General features: G+C 24.1%; 1 protein-coding gene across 6 annotated transcripts in view; it reads left to right on the top strand.

Moving 5' to 3' along the window:
- Window positions 1-13,084, top strand: part of LOC126906688 (uncharacterized) — an 83,876-nt gene that overhangs the window by 2,178 nt on the left and 68,614 nt on the right. For 4 of the 6 annotated variants that reach the window (XM_050687421.1, XM_050687422.1, XM_050687424.1 and 1 more), the window contains exon 2: window positions 6,333-6,388. The exons of the other annotated variants lie outside the window; for them this stretch is intronic. The gene's annotated coding sequence lies outside the window, so the exon portion shown is untranslated. The remainder of the gene's footprint in view (window positions 1-6,332; window positions 6,389-13,084) is intronic. 6 annotated transcript variants of the gene reach the window in all.

Here is a 13,084-nt window from a genome sequence, read left to right as displayed (position 1 = left end):
AAAAAAAAAAAAAAAAAAAAAAACACATCATAGTAAAATTAATACCTTCTCCGCTTCGCATCGAAGCTAAAAAACTCTTCAACTTAAATTATTTTATTAATACATGATCCATTTTTAAAACGACTAACGACAGTCATATTTTTTTCTGAAAATATGTGGTTTAAATTTGTAGACTCGAAGAAGAAAGCATTTAAGATAAACATCAGTTTTAAATCGTACAATGTAAAACAGAAGTAGTATGATTATGAAACATTATAAATATATAAAATTTGTTTTTGATACTTAAGTATATAGTTTGAGTACTAATTTACAAACGCGTAATAGAATAATAACTTATCTCTAAATTCGTGTAAAATCTTGATGGATTTTCCCATTCATGCATGTGCCGTAGATTGTATAGTATGAACTCGTACCATCGCTATCAGTTATGTTTATTAAACGCACACAATAATGCATTATGAAGTCATTTTGTTCTTATCTTAAAACATTACTTTCTTATTTAATTAAATTACCCCTGGAAAAATCAATTTCTGTACGATAGTCACGATAGCCATTAATAGACTTTATGTGCTATTTTAATTTTGAACGAGATAAAAGTGTGAACACTTGGTGAATGGTAGTGCAATTGCTTTTTCTATAGTTTCGGCAACTAAAACGTATTGCCCGTAGTCGACTTGTCCCAAACTAAATGAAATTGTTATGTTTCAAGAGCGAATTGTTATCTTCGGAGTTTCGAGTTAGCTTACAAAACATTTCTTTGGAAAATTATGTGGTCCAGAAAGCAGAAGAGATTTGTAATTTTGTTACAAAGATAAAAGATAACACCAGTGGCAAAGCAGCAGTAGATAGAATGTCGTTTTTGCGTAAAACCATTAAGCAGAGTAAAGGATTGCTAAAGGGAACTTTTCATTGCGCCACTAACCTAAATACGACAACAACTATTAGCAAAGAGTGTTTGTTTTGGTGATTTCATAAATGCCGTTGAAAATATAAATTGCATGCTGTTTTGCTTTTGCTGTATACCAGTAAAGTGTATACTCTACTGTTAAAAATTATTGCTGCAAATCAGTTATCTTATGAAAAATATATTATAATTAACATTCTTATGATTTTTAAAAATTACATTTTCATTATGGTAAAAATTATACTTTTTAATTGATTCAATTTGACTTTTTTAATAATTTTAACTTGAAAAAATGAACTTTATTCAAACTACGTTTATAATTATGTTACTAAAAATTATAAATTTTAATGATTCATTGCTAATGAAGATACTATAGTTTTTGTTTTAAAACACATAGATCAGTTTCATTGTAGTCTTTTAAAGAAAAGAGTTATTAAAACATAAACTTTTCATTGTATAAAATCAGTTCTTTTTTTTGTTCTAAATATTTTTTAATTAAGTTCAAAACCATTAAAATATATGTACATATTTTCCTACAGTGGTGGTCAAATGAGAGGGAATTAGGGGTTAGATATCCCCATTGATATATATATATTTGTTGACATTTTTATACAATATTCATTATATAGGTGTCCTACCATGTTTTGACAATTTACCGTTAGAAAAGTATGCGAATTTTCAGTACATTGTAGGACGCCCTGAAAAATTTATATTTGATAATTAAATTTAAAAGTTGTTGAGTATAATTTATACAGCAAAGTTATTAGTATAAAAAATCTTAGAGATTAAATTTTAAGTCTTGATTATTGCTTATACATAGAAAAAAAATAACGGAGTACTTTATTAAAATAAATTAAATATTTGAAATGGACTTAATAAAAAGACATGTATTTATGCATCTCTAATAGTTTATAATAATATCTTGGTATAGTAATACAAATAAAATTGCTCTGGGGTAAGGGTTAGCTTTCATGATGTATATAACACTAAGGTTATTCATCCATTATATTATTCATGTGATAAATTCAATGTAAAATAATATCTATCAACACAATAATACAAACAACCAAAATATATAAAAATTATCTTTACAATGAAAGCACATTAGAATAAAAAATTAATACTATATTCTGTATTGACAACACACTGGAATATGTATAGAGTTTTACATTATTATAAAATTTCATTTCATTCCCTATAATAATAAACATAATTACGTTTTGATGTATTTGGCTAATTAGTATTACATGATCGCGCACAATAGCAAGGCTTAATAAAGGACTTAAATTGTATTTTTATTTTAACTTTATAATGGTAGTAATTACCTGGTTTTGACGATTCAACTTTTCCAGTTAATAAATGAAAAAAGTAAATGTACAGTATAATGTTTGATTAACTACGAGATAATACAGAAAACGTATAATAATAATTTTAATGTTTAACTGTTACTGTTATTTCTACTTTATTTATAACGATCTGATTCCCTCAAAAGGTCCATCCTTTAGGCTTCGTTTATAATTAATTAAAGTATGAATGGATTTCGTTCTTGATAAAATTCGAAATACATCAAGGTAAAAAAATGGTTGTTGGTCAACATTAAACAGACAACGGCACAGCTGCCATTTACTAACAACTGTCTGCACATATACTAACAATATACAATACACAATAATGAACAGTTTGGCTTAAATTCAAACCATTCCTGTAGTACTTTGATCTCATAAAACTAGACTTAAGTTTGACAGTCTGATTTAAAAATAATCTATTAGTGGTAAAATATTTTTTATTTTGCTTACAATAAAAATTTGATGGCGGATGTAATAGTAAAAAACTAATTTCTTGTTTTCTTTTTACTATTTATCAGCAGGCTTGTTAAAAATATTTTTAAAATATATTTACAATACGTATTCGAATACCATTAATAAAAAGTATTCCAAATAGTTTTTCATTTTATAAAAAATCTTATTTTCTTTAAAAAATAACAATTAGATTATTAATTAAAAATATCTGTTGAACTAATTAGATATGAAATGTAAGTCTTAAGTCATTCTGACTCATAATAAAATAAAGTTAATCTTTAAAATCAAGGTATAATACATTTTATCAACAAAAAAAGAGTTATGTATTTATTTTATTCAACATTTTAATTTATATAGTCATTATTATATTAATTTTTAATTCATAAACATAATTTTATAACATTTACATCGCTCGTTTTTCTTTTAAGGAAAAAATGAGTTTTGTTATAATGGCATTGCTTGCACTGAATACGCTTTCAACTTGAACTGGGCAATGGTGTATTATGTAGTATAAAAATCCTTTCAACATTTGGATATTCGTTTAACTTAATGATTTTTTTTTTTGTTGATTGAGGAAATTAAAAATCCTGACATTTAATATAGTTCATACCTTCGATATCTGTCATAAGCCTTACTTTAAGTTTCATTAAATATTAACTACATTTTTTGTCAATGTTTACAGTTTTCATTATTTAAGGAACCACAATGGTTCACTCAGTATAGTAAATTCACGATACATCAAAAAGTAATTAATATTCTAAGTAGAAATTCGTTCCAAAAGTGTTTGAATACTAGTATTATAATACTTTAACAAGCCTGTTTATGATTACGAGAAACAACTAAAATTGTATTTTATTTATTTCAATAACCAACTAATCATTAGATGTCAATTTTTTTTATTAAAAAAAAAATATTTTATTCTATTTTTTAAAAATAAATAGCATTTACATTTGGTTTGAAGTAACTTTTTTTATCAAAAACTATCATTATTTTTATAGTATTATAAATTTTAATTTATTATCAATACAGTACATAGGTGTACATAAATATTTGTGAAAAAAAAAAGGTTTAAAAAATTGATATTTTGATAGTTAATAATATTATTTTGTCTGTTATTTTATATGGTTGACATCCTAAACATACACAGGACAAATAATAAACATACCGTTGTTATTTTTGTCTAAAGAAATTTGATATTAAAATCAAATAAAGAAAATAGGTCGTTGTAATTTGGTATGTTATGTTAAATTTATTCAGGCAAAATAAAAAAATATGTGTATAATTAATGTATTAGGTTATTTCACACACTATATGATAATTATATTTTCATATTGTCTATGATTATATCTTTGTTAGCTATTTTATTTATTTGACGTATTCTTTTCCATCACTACAATTTTTATTATAACGCGAGTAGAATAAAAATTTAACCAATAAGTAGTCTTAAAAATGAATAAAATACATTAAAATGTATCATATGTTCAGTAACAGAGGTTTTTTATTTTATTTAAGGTGATGGTGTCAATGACACTCTAATTTTACTCTAAATTTTATCTTGTTTTTGTTAATTTTCTGTTTTTTTTTTTTTTAATAGAAAAGTACTCAGAGGCTACTTAGATACTATTATTTTTGGATGAATTGGTTTTAGCTACATTACGATACAAGAAATATTCTTGTTTTTAATCACAAAATGTCCTACTAAGTTTTAACATCTTCAATAACTTTTGATCCAAAAAAATTTTGCTTTGCTTTTTTTAAAGAAATTTACAGTTATCGACTACAGTAAAAGAATTTTTTTTTATTATTTGTCTCTAACATACATTTTTTTTAATTTTTCAATTTTTTCAAAATTTTAAAATAGCTATTTATTAGTTATTCTCTGTATAAAATATTAATGGGTCGATAAAAACTTTAGGATACGTTCTTATTGTGTTACACGCATTTAAATATACAGAATGTTCTGTAAGTAAGGAAACAGTTTAATTGTTACAACACAATTAAAACAATAGAAACCCGATTGCTTACTTACTGAATACCCTGTATATGGTGGCTATGAACGCGGATGGAGTGCATCTGTATGAGTTGTACCCATTCAGATACAAACCCACTCTACGTATTTAATGCTTATAACTCAATAAGTACTTAACTTCAAGTTGTTATCTTTCCATCATTTTTATTTTTGCAAAATAAGAACTAAAAAATGGTTATGAGATTTTAAAATTATTTATATACCTAGCTCAAAGATAAAACATGGACTTTTCTTTTATCTTAGTGTTATAATTATAAAGGATTATATTTCAATTTATTTAAAATATTTAACTATTTGCTGAAAAAATAATTAAAAAGAATAATGTTCGTTCACCTACAGCAAATTCTTGCTGTAACTAAACATTTTTAATATCTTATAATTATTTTAAAATAAATACATAAGAGCATAAAAATTAAAGTTTTTAAAATTTTTTAATTATTATAGAGTTGTGATAATTTAACTTTGGGTTTGTGATAGTTTTTATTATTTGAATATTCATAGGTATGAACTCTAGTTGTAATTATGTATGTAGTTTAATATCTATTTGGTAAACGCGAAACTTTATATTGACAAAGTAGTTTAGTAATGTACGTTTATAACGAATTAAATTTTAATTAGTCTGATGGAATTAGCTAAATATTGATATCAATCTAAAATATTACAAATTACTGTAATAGATATAATCCATAAATGCAAAACAAATTAATGTAAGAATTCAATAAAAAGATATAGTCAGTGGCGTATTTCGAAAAATCATCAGAAGGTTTTGAATATTTTTATTCCAAAGAGTGCTACAAATTTTTACCCTTCCTCTTGAAATTGTTGTTATTTAAAAACCCAGAACAGGGGGATCGCAGCACAGTGGTGACGTGACATAGTTTAATCAAGTATAATGATATCTGACAGTGATTAAAATCACTATCAAAAAAACGCTTCGAGGCAAATTATTAAATAGTGTTTAATTTTTAAAATTAGTGGATTATTTCAAAAGTTACGTAATCTGCTATTTCCTTATTAATATTCTGATTAAGATGTAGTATGTCGAAAGAAAATGGGATATAATAAAATTTATATATCATAAAAAAATTGTGTTGATTCATACACTTTTCAATAAGTTACAGTATTATAAAGTTAAAAATGTAAAAATAAAATCGAGAATTTTCACACAGAAATAACATTCAGTAGCCATTTTCACCGCGAAGACAAAATAAAGTCCGAAATTTTTTTTTCCATAATAAAGTACATTACATTACCTTTAATTTAAGATATATATAAAAGTGTCAGACTTTCCGGAAAACTTTCAAAAGTTAAGTTGAAAAAATTAATTTTTTGTGAAAAAGTTGTCATTTTAAATCCCCCTTGTGGGCAGGTAAAGGGTCAAATTAATAAAAAAATATACCAAATGATAGGTAAAGACATCAAACATCTATAAAAAAATTATATTGATTTGTTCATTTTTGAAAAAGTTATGGCAATTTTAAGTAAAAAAAATTGAAAATTTCGAAAATTAGCGATTTTACGGGAAACGAGAGAAATTATTTCAATTTTTGAGGGTAATGTCCTTGACTAGATATTTAAATTACTTTTGTGTTTGTCTTAGGTATTCAAAATAACATATGAAGTGCCTGTTACCTACCTCAACATTTTGAGATAAACGTAAGTAGATGAAATTAATTCTAATATGTGTGGGTATATGAATCAAATAATCATTTCAAACGTATAATTATACTTATTAGCTAATAAATTTCTGCTATAGTATTTGTTATTTTAGTCAATCCCTCGAAAATTGAAGGACTTTAATGCTTAAATGATGTTATACAAAAAGAATTTTATAACAATAATTTTTATTGTGTTTAAAAACTAAACGATGCAATATGTAATCGTAGTTGTATAACACTCAACATTTGTCTTTTGTATATTTATAAAAATTAAAAAAATATATGTTTTGTTCAATTCAATTTTTGCTGAGATGTGTTTCCTTGAAAATAATACCTCATCGTTATTTTCAAAAATAAATGTTATTTCTAAGTTTTGTTGAAAATGAAAAAATTCTTTTCAATTTACAGCTTATTGTGTTTGAGTTGATGAATTGGCTATTATAGATATCTCTATTCTTTTCGATTAAATAGAAAAAATGAGAAAATGAGCTAAGGCAACTAAGCGTGTTTCATAAATCAAATGTAAAACAAATTGAAGAAAAAAGTTAAATTTCCTTCAAAGGCGATTGGTCTGATCTTTGAAAGCGAAATAAAGTAGTATAAATATACTCCTTAAAACTTAGAGCAGTTACCCTCAAAAATCTTATGGATCTTATTCGAAGTATACTTGTGGTTAAAGATTAAATCGACCATAAATACGGAAATAACTATAAATAATAGAACTTTCTTTGAAATATTGAATGTTGTGAATGATGATAGGTAAGACACTATAATTTATAACTGATTAAAAAAACACATTACTTGAATCTTCAAAAAGATATCTGAGTTTATAGTTTTTCAGATAATGTGAATTGTAATAATGTCAAAAGCATTTAAAGCGTAACATTTCGATATTTTAGTTGTATTGACCATTTTAAATGGTTCGTTTCTTTTTACGATTTATACAAATGAAAAAAAGTATTAAACTGATTTTAATACTTTTACATTTTTATATCTAATAAAACTTTTAGAGCAACAATATTATTGTTGTGTAAAATGATATTGAAAATTCTCAGTTGAAATATCGTATATTATAGAAGATTTCTTAAAAGTCAATTCAGATTAGTTTAGTTTAGTAAATTTATTTGAATTCGAATGTAAAAAAAAAGAATATAATCAGTCGGAAGAACTCTTTTCACCTAATAATGCAAATTACACCAGAAAATATTTGAAGCGTTATACTTTATTAAAAATTTAACACAAGCCAATAAAACAATATTTATTTAAAATTTTTATTTCATTATAATGTAAAAAATTCTTGTTATTTTCGATATTTCATATTATTTCTCTAAACTGGTCATTAAAATACTTGTGAATCATTTTTAAGCGTATTAATGAGTTATCTATAACTGAAACTAATTCATTACAGGATATCGAAGTATACAATTTTGCTGTTTCACTGTGTTTTTAGAATATAAATTATTTTGAGACTTTAAGTTAGTTTAAAACGCAAAGTAAATGTCAAAATGAATAATTCAAGAGAGGTGAAACCAACAACTCCGGAAGTTCTGTTTTGTAATGGACATGTATGCTAAAATTCTTTCCTGTTTAATACTTGTTAGTGTCATATTATCATACTCAACAAAGTATATGGATCACATACTGGAAATAAATATGTTTATTTTTCTTGCAAATACTTATAACATATATTGATAAATGAAAGTGTAAAATTGAATAAAAACCTAAAGTAGAGTTTTTTTCAGTATATTTTACAGTTTTGTTAATGTAACACAATTTTAGTTCTACTTAGACTTTTTATTTGATCTGTTAAAATATTTATTCGTATAAATAATAGTATTTTTTCTGATAATATTTATTGAATTTGCAAACTTTCTTTATTAAATTATATTATGCATGTATTCACATGCATAATGAATGTTTAATTTTAAATTCAAATCGTCTTAAAATATTTACACACTACTATGTTGTTTGAAAAGATCATAGTAGAAAATTTATAAATATTTACTTAATTATTATAATTTTAAACATTACGTGCATATTACATTATGGTTATGATACACTTTGTATAATAAAAGGATAAAGTTTGAACGAAACTGTTTAACACCGTTCTGAGGTAGAAAAGCTTAAAATATACAGCATTAGTATCTGACATGATTTCACACGAAATGATAACAAACGATTACAATAAATTCAATGCGTCTTTTTTCGTATTCACTATCTCCCCTTTTCCTTATTGTTGTGGTCCTCTGTCATCACGGGTTTGTCTCTTTTTTTATCAGAGACGAGTGGAACAGAAAATATGAACAACAGCTGCCAATAATCTTCCTTGTTGTAGTAATTTCCGTACTGGATTTCAAAATACGGAGTACCAATACGATAACTGATGATCATTTGCACCATTACACTTTGTGTTGTTTACAATTAGTTCTACATGGTTTACTTTCCAGAAATCGTTATTAAAAATACAAGTTGATTCACGAGAACTTTTTCCTTCATTAAAAATACTGAATAATTTTGATGAACAATAATTTTAAAAAATGATTTTAATTCATTTGTTTAAAGCAAACATAATAACAATAGCTAAATATTAAATAATGGATTAATTAAAATTATTAAATACTTGCTATTACTTAACGTCCAAGTATCTCACGATATTTTATAATTTTACAATTCAGATTTTAGGACAGAACGCCTTTTAATTTTAATTATGCTTTATTTTACTTTAGGTATTCACTGAGAAATGTAAACTGGGTTCTTTATGTTTTCACTTTTGTGATGTATTAATTTCCAGATTTTCTACTAATTTATTTAATACACTGCCTTAGTATATAGTTACTTAATACAAGAATCAGGAAATTAATACCTGAAATTCAGAATACTATGAAGTTTAAATTGCGTATACTTACTATAAATATAAATGACGAGAATGAGAAATATATCTATAGAACTATAATTGTATAAATTTATTAGCAGTTTCTAACATTTTTACGTTACTTTTGTAAAAAAAATAGTATTGCATAAAAACTAATTTAAATTACGGTAAATAAAATATATCACAAATTAAATTTTTTTTTGACTCTATTTTTGTTTAATAATAAGTTATAGTATTTACTATTCATTCTAATTAGAAAAAACTAGTATTGATTAATTTTAAATTATTATTAAGTTTTTATTTAATTAAATTATTGTAAAAAAAGATAGTCATTAAGAATCAACTAAAACAGTTTTATTGTTGATTTGATATTAACAAATATTAGTATAATATCGTTGAAATTTGATATTATCAGGTCTCAAAGTTTTTAGGTAAAAAATATTAAAAATGTATGCACTCTGAATTATATATAATCGTAATTCCAAGTTCGAAGTTATTTTAGTATATAAATAAAACATAATTAAGGATTTATTCTATATATATATATATACAAGTATAGGATGTTCTTCCAGGTTTTGACATTTTTTATAACTTTTGATCCTGTGAATATTTGGCGTTACAATTTATAAATAATTTTAACGTAGTCAAAAACTATAAAAAATGTTTTTAAAAAAATAAGTGATGTTAAATAGTGTTGTAATTTTATGTGTGTATTAATTTAATGTTATTAATTAAATAAATAAATATTCTTTGAATAGTCAAAGCAACTGAATTTAATGAATTCAGAACTTCGTTAGCATCACTAAAGATATATTGAATAGCTCCCTATCTTTTTACTTGTTTTTGTACTTAGACTCTCACCCATAAGGGATTTATCTTTAGAAAGTTCATCATGTATATATCGAAATTTTGTATTTTCTCAGCTTTGGTACGAAAACTCATTAAGTCTATGTACTATCTTTCATTACCTATTTATTCAGATTAGTTTAATAAAGAGTTATTTGTATTCAAAATGATTGAGGTGCACTATACTTTCTGAAGAAAGTAATGGTATTCATGTACAAGATATTTTAAACTTATTAATAAAGTAATTTTACAAAATATTATTGTTAATTCGTCTCGAATTTATAGAATGCGTAAACCAAAAGGGGAGCTTATGTTAGTTTTCGAATTATTTATACTACACCACAGACTATGATTATTATTAGACATTCTTTTAGAAGTACAGAGTTCCAAGGAATTTAGCTTTCGGGAATTGGATGTAGCTGTGAATAGCTTAAATATTGATCCACCTTTATATTGACATTCCTAGTATTTATACGAAGTGGTTGCAATAAATTCGACTAATGCCTTAAAGTTGTATTAGACNAGTTCCAAGGAATTTAGCTTTCGGGAATTGGATGTAGCTGTGAATAGCTTAAATATTGATCCACCTTTATATTGACATTCCTATTTATACGAAGTGGTTGCAATAAATTCGACTAACGCCTTAAAGTTGTATTAGAGNTTTATACGAAGTGGTTGCAATAAATTCGACTAATGCCTTAAAGTTGTATTAGACACTAAATTATTGAAAGCCGTTATTTGAATTTCTAAAAGAAGTATGAAACTCAGCTGGAGTATAAAAACTCTTGCAACAATTTTATTGTTGTTTTTACAATGACATATTGTTTTTTCAAAAAAATTATATTATAAGGGATGTATACAAACACTATTAAAAACAAGTTTCTACCGACAATAAAAGTAGTAAGGTTGTTTTTATTTGTAAAATGTGTTCTTAAAGCATATGATTTATGTTTTATTATTGTACTTTGTATAGTATTACGGATAGCCTACATTTAGCTATAGTTAAATGTCTATAAATTATAGCGAAAATAATAAGAAAATTGGGCGCTAAGCCATTGTTGTGTTCTTAATGTTACCGCATGGTCAATGGTTGTACTACATTTTATGTAGGTATATTTTACCCTTATAAATAACCATTTAGCCCAAACCTTATTTCAATTATTTGCTTATTTTTGAAAATATTCTTAAATCCTTTGGAGTACAGCTATTTAAGTTTCTATGTACTATCATTTCTAATTTACTGTGTTCAGAAAACATGAGAAAAACATAAAATGTTCATAAAATTTTGTGATTTAAAAATGTGTCACATTTATTATATTTTATTATTATATACATTTTTTTTTACAGATATGTTTATGTATCGTTGATTATGTTTTCAAAAGTATTTTATAAATGGATCCGTTTTAATTTTTAAGACCCATTAACTAAATATTTGAGCACAGTAGCATTCATATTATCTTAAGTAAAACTAACGAAAGAAAAAATGTACAAATATATAACTCTATTTGAATGTTAATTATTGCTAAAAACGAAATAAAGTAAATTTCAAATATGCAAATACAAGTATTTGTCAATTACATTACAATGGCTCCTACTAGGATTTAATGATTGTAGAGAGAAAGTTTTTGTTCACTCAAATTTAATTTTGGATGATTTTATTCAATTACTGTTTGGGTCCTAAAAAATAACTATATTTTTATCGCTGTAATTTTGCTTAAATGAATTTAGTAAACATTTTTTGTGCTTACTCTTTAGTGAGTAATCGCAGTTAAACTACTTGAGTATAATTTGTAAAATACATAAGTTTTTACTGAATTGCATAGTTTTTAACAGTGAAAAATTTCAACAGGAATAAAAAAAACATTATATTGTTTAAGAAGTATAGTAATTTTTTAGACTTCTTTTTGTAGGAAGTTATATATAACACTCATTTCTATTTTAAGTTCAAGCAATAAAATTTTGAAAAAGTAACAAATATTTTTTAATAATTTGTTAATCTTTATTTGACATGATGATGATAAATCGTATTAATATGTTACCAAATTTTTAAGAAAACTAATTATTTATTTTGTATATTAAAAATAATTATTTTATAGCAGGTAACTAAGTCTTATTTATATGTGTTTTAATTTATAATTTTTGTATGTTTAATTGGCTCTTTTTTTTTTTAATAGTAATTATAATAAAAATGCTAAAATAATATTAAAATCCAAACAATATAAACCGGAGTACAGTAAATAAATCCCAAAATTTAAATTGCACACTATTTATGCTTGACTTCACATACGCGAATCATTTTATTAAATTGATATTGTGTTTTATTGTTTTACAAAGTACGTTTTAATTGTATTTGTAGCAGTAGTGCTATTATTTAAATACCACTAAATGTATTTCAAAAAAGCAATCATCAGCATCAATTTATGTTAAATTACGATACACGAAAATATATAGCTGTGATTAATTATAAAGTTGTAGAATTAATAAATCAAAGTTTAGTTTAGGATTATGTACAATACGCTCATATTATTTCAATTATATATCCATGTGCTGTATGAACGAAAACAATACAACAAAAACAAATTTGTTTGAATTTTGATAACATTTAGTAAACTGTATGATAAAAATATTAAAATTCAACAAGGCAATTGAGATAGAGATTTTTATAACGATATATCACTAAATTATTGTTTTTTTTCTCAATGAGTTAAATAGTCAATAATTAAAAAAGTAAAGCTCAATGCAATTAAATACTAATAAGTGTTCAGCTCTACTTTTTTTAACATACTTGTTTAACGTATTCGACATTATATAAGTTTTGAAGTCTTTTAAATTTATTACTTTTTTTTTCTAAAGTCAACAAAACATGCGACTTTTTTGTCCTCGAAAAAACTTTTTGAAATTATAACTGTACTTTGCATATTGTAATAAAATTTTATGCATTTTAGTTATTGATATAACTATGATTTTTATTTTATT

This window comes from Daktulosphaira vitifoliae, unplaced genomic scaffold (genome assembly GCF_025091365.1).
Source record: "Daktulosphaira vitifoliae isolate Bord-2020 unplaced genomic scaffold, ASM2509136v1 Scaffold_5, whole genome shotgun sequence".
In the NCBI taxonomy this organism is placed as follows: Eukaryota; Metazoa; Arthropoda; class Insecta; order Hemiptera; family Phylloxeridae; genus Daktulosphaira; species Daktulosphaira vitifoliae.
This window is presented reverse-complemented; position numbering and strand designations above follow the sequence as displayed.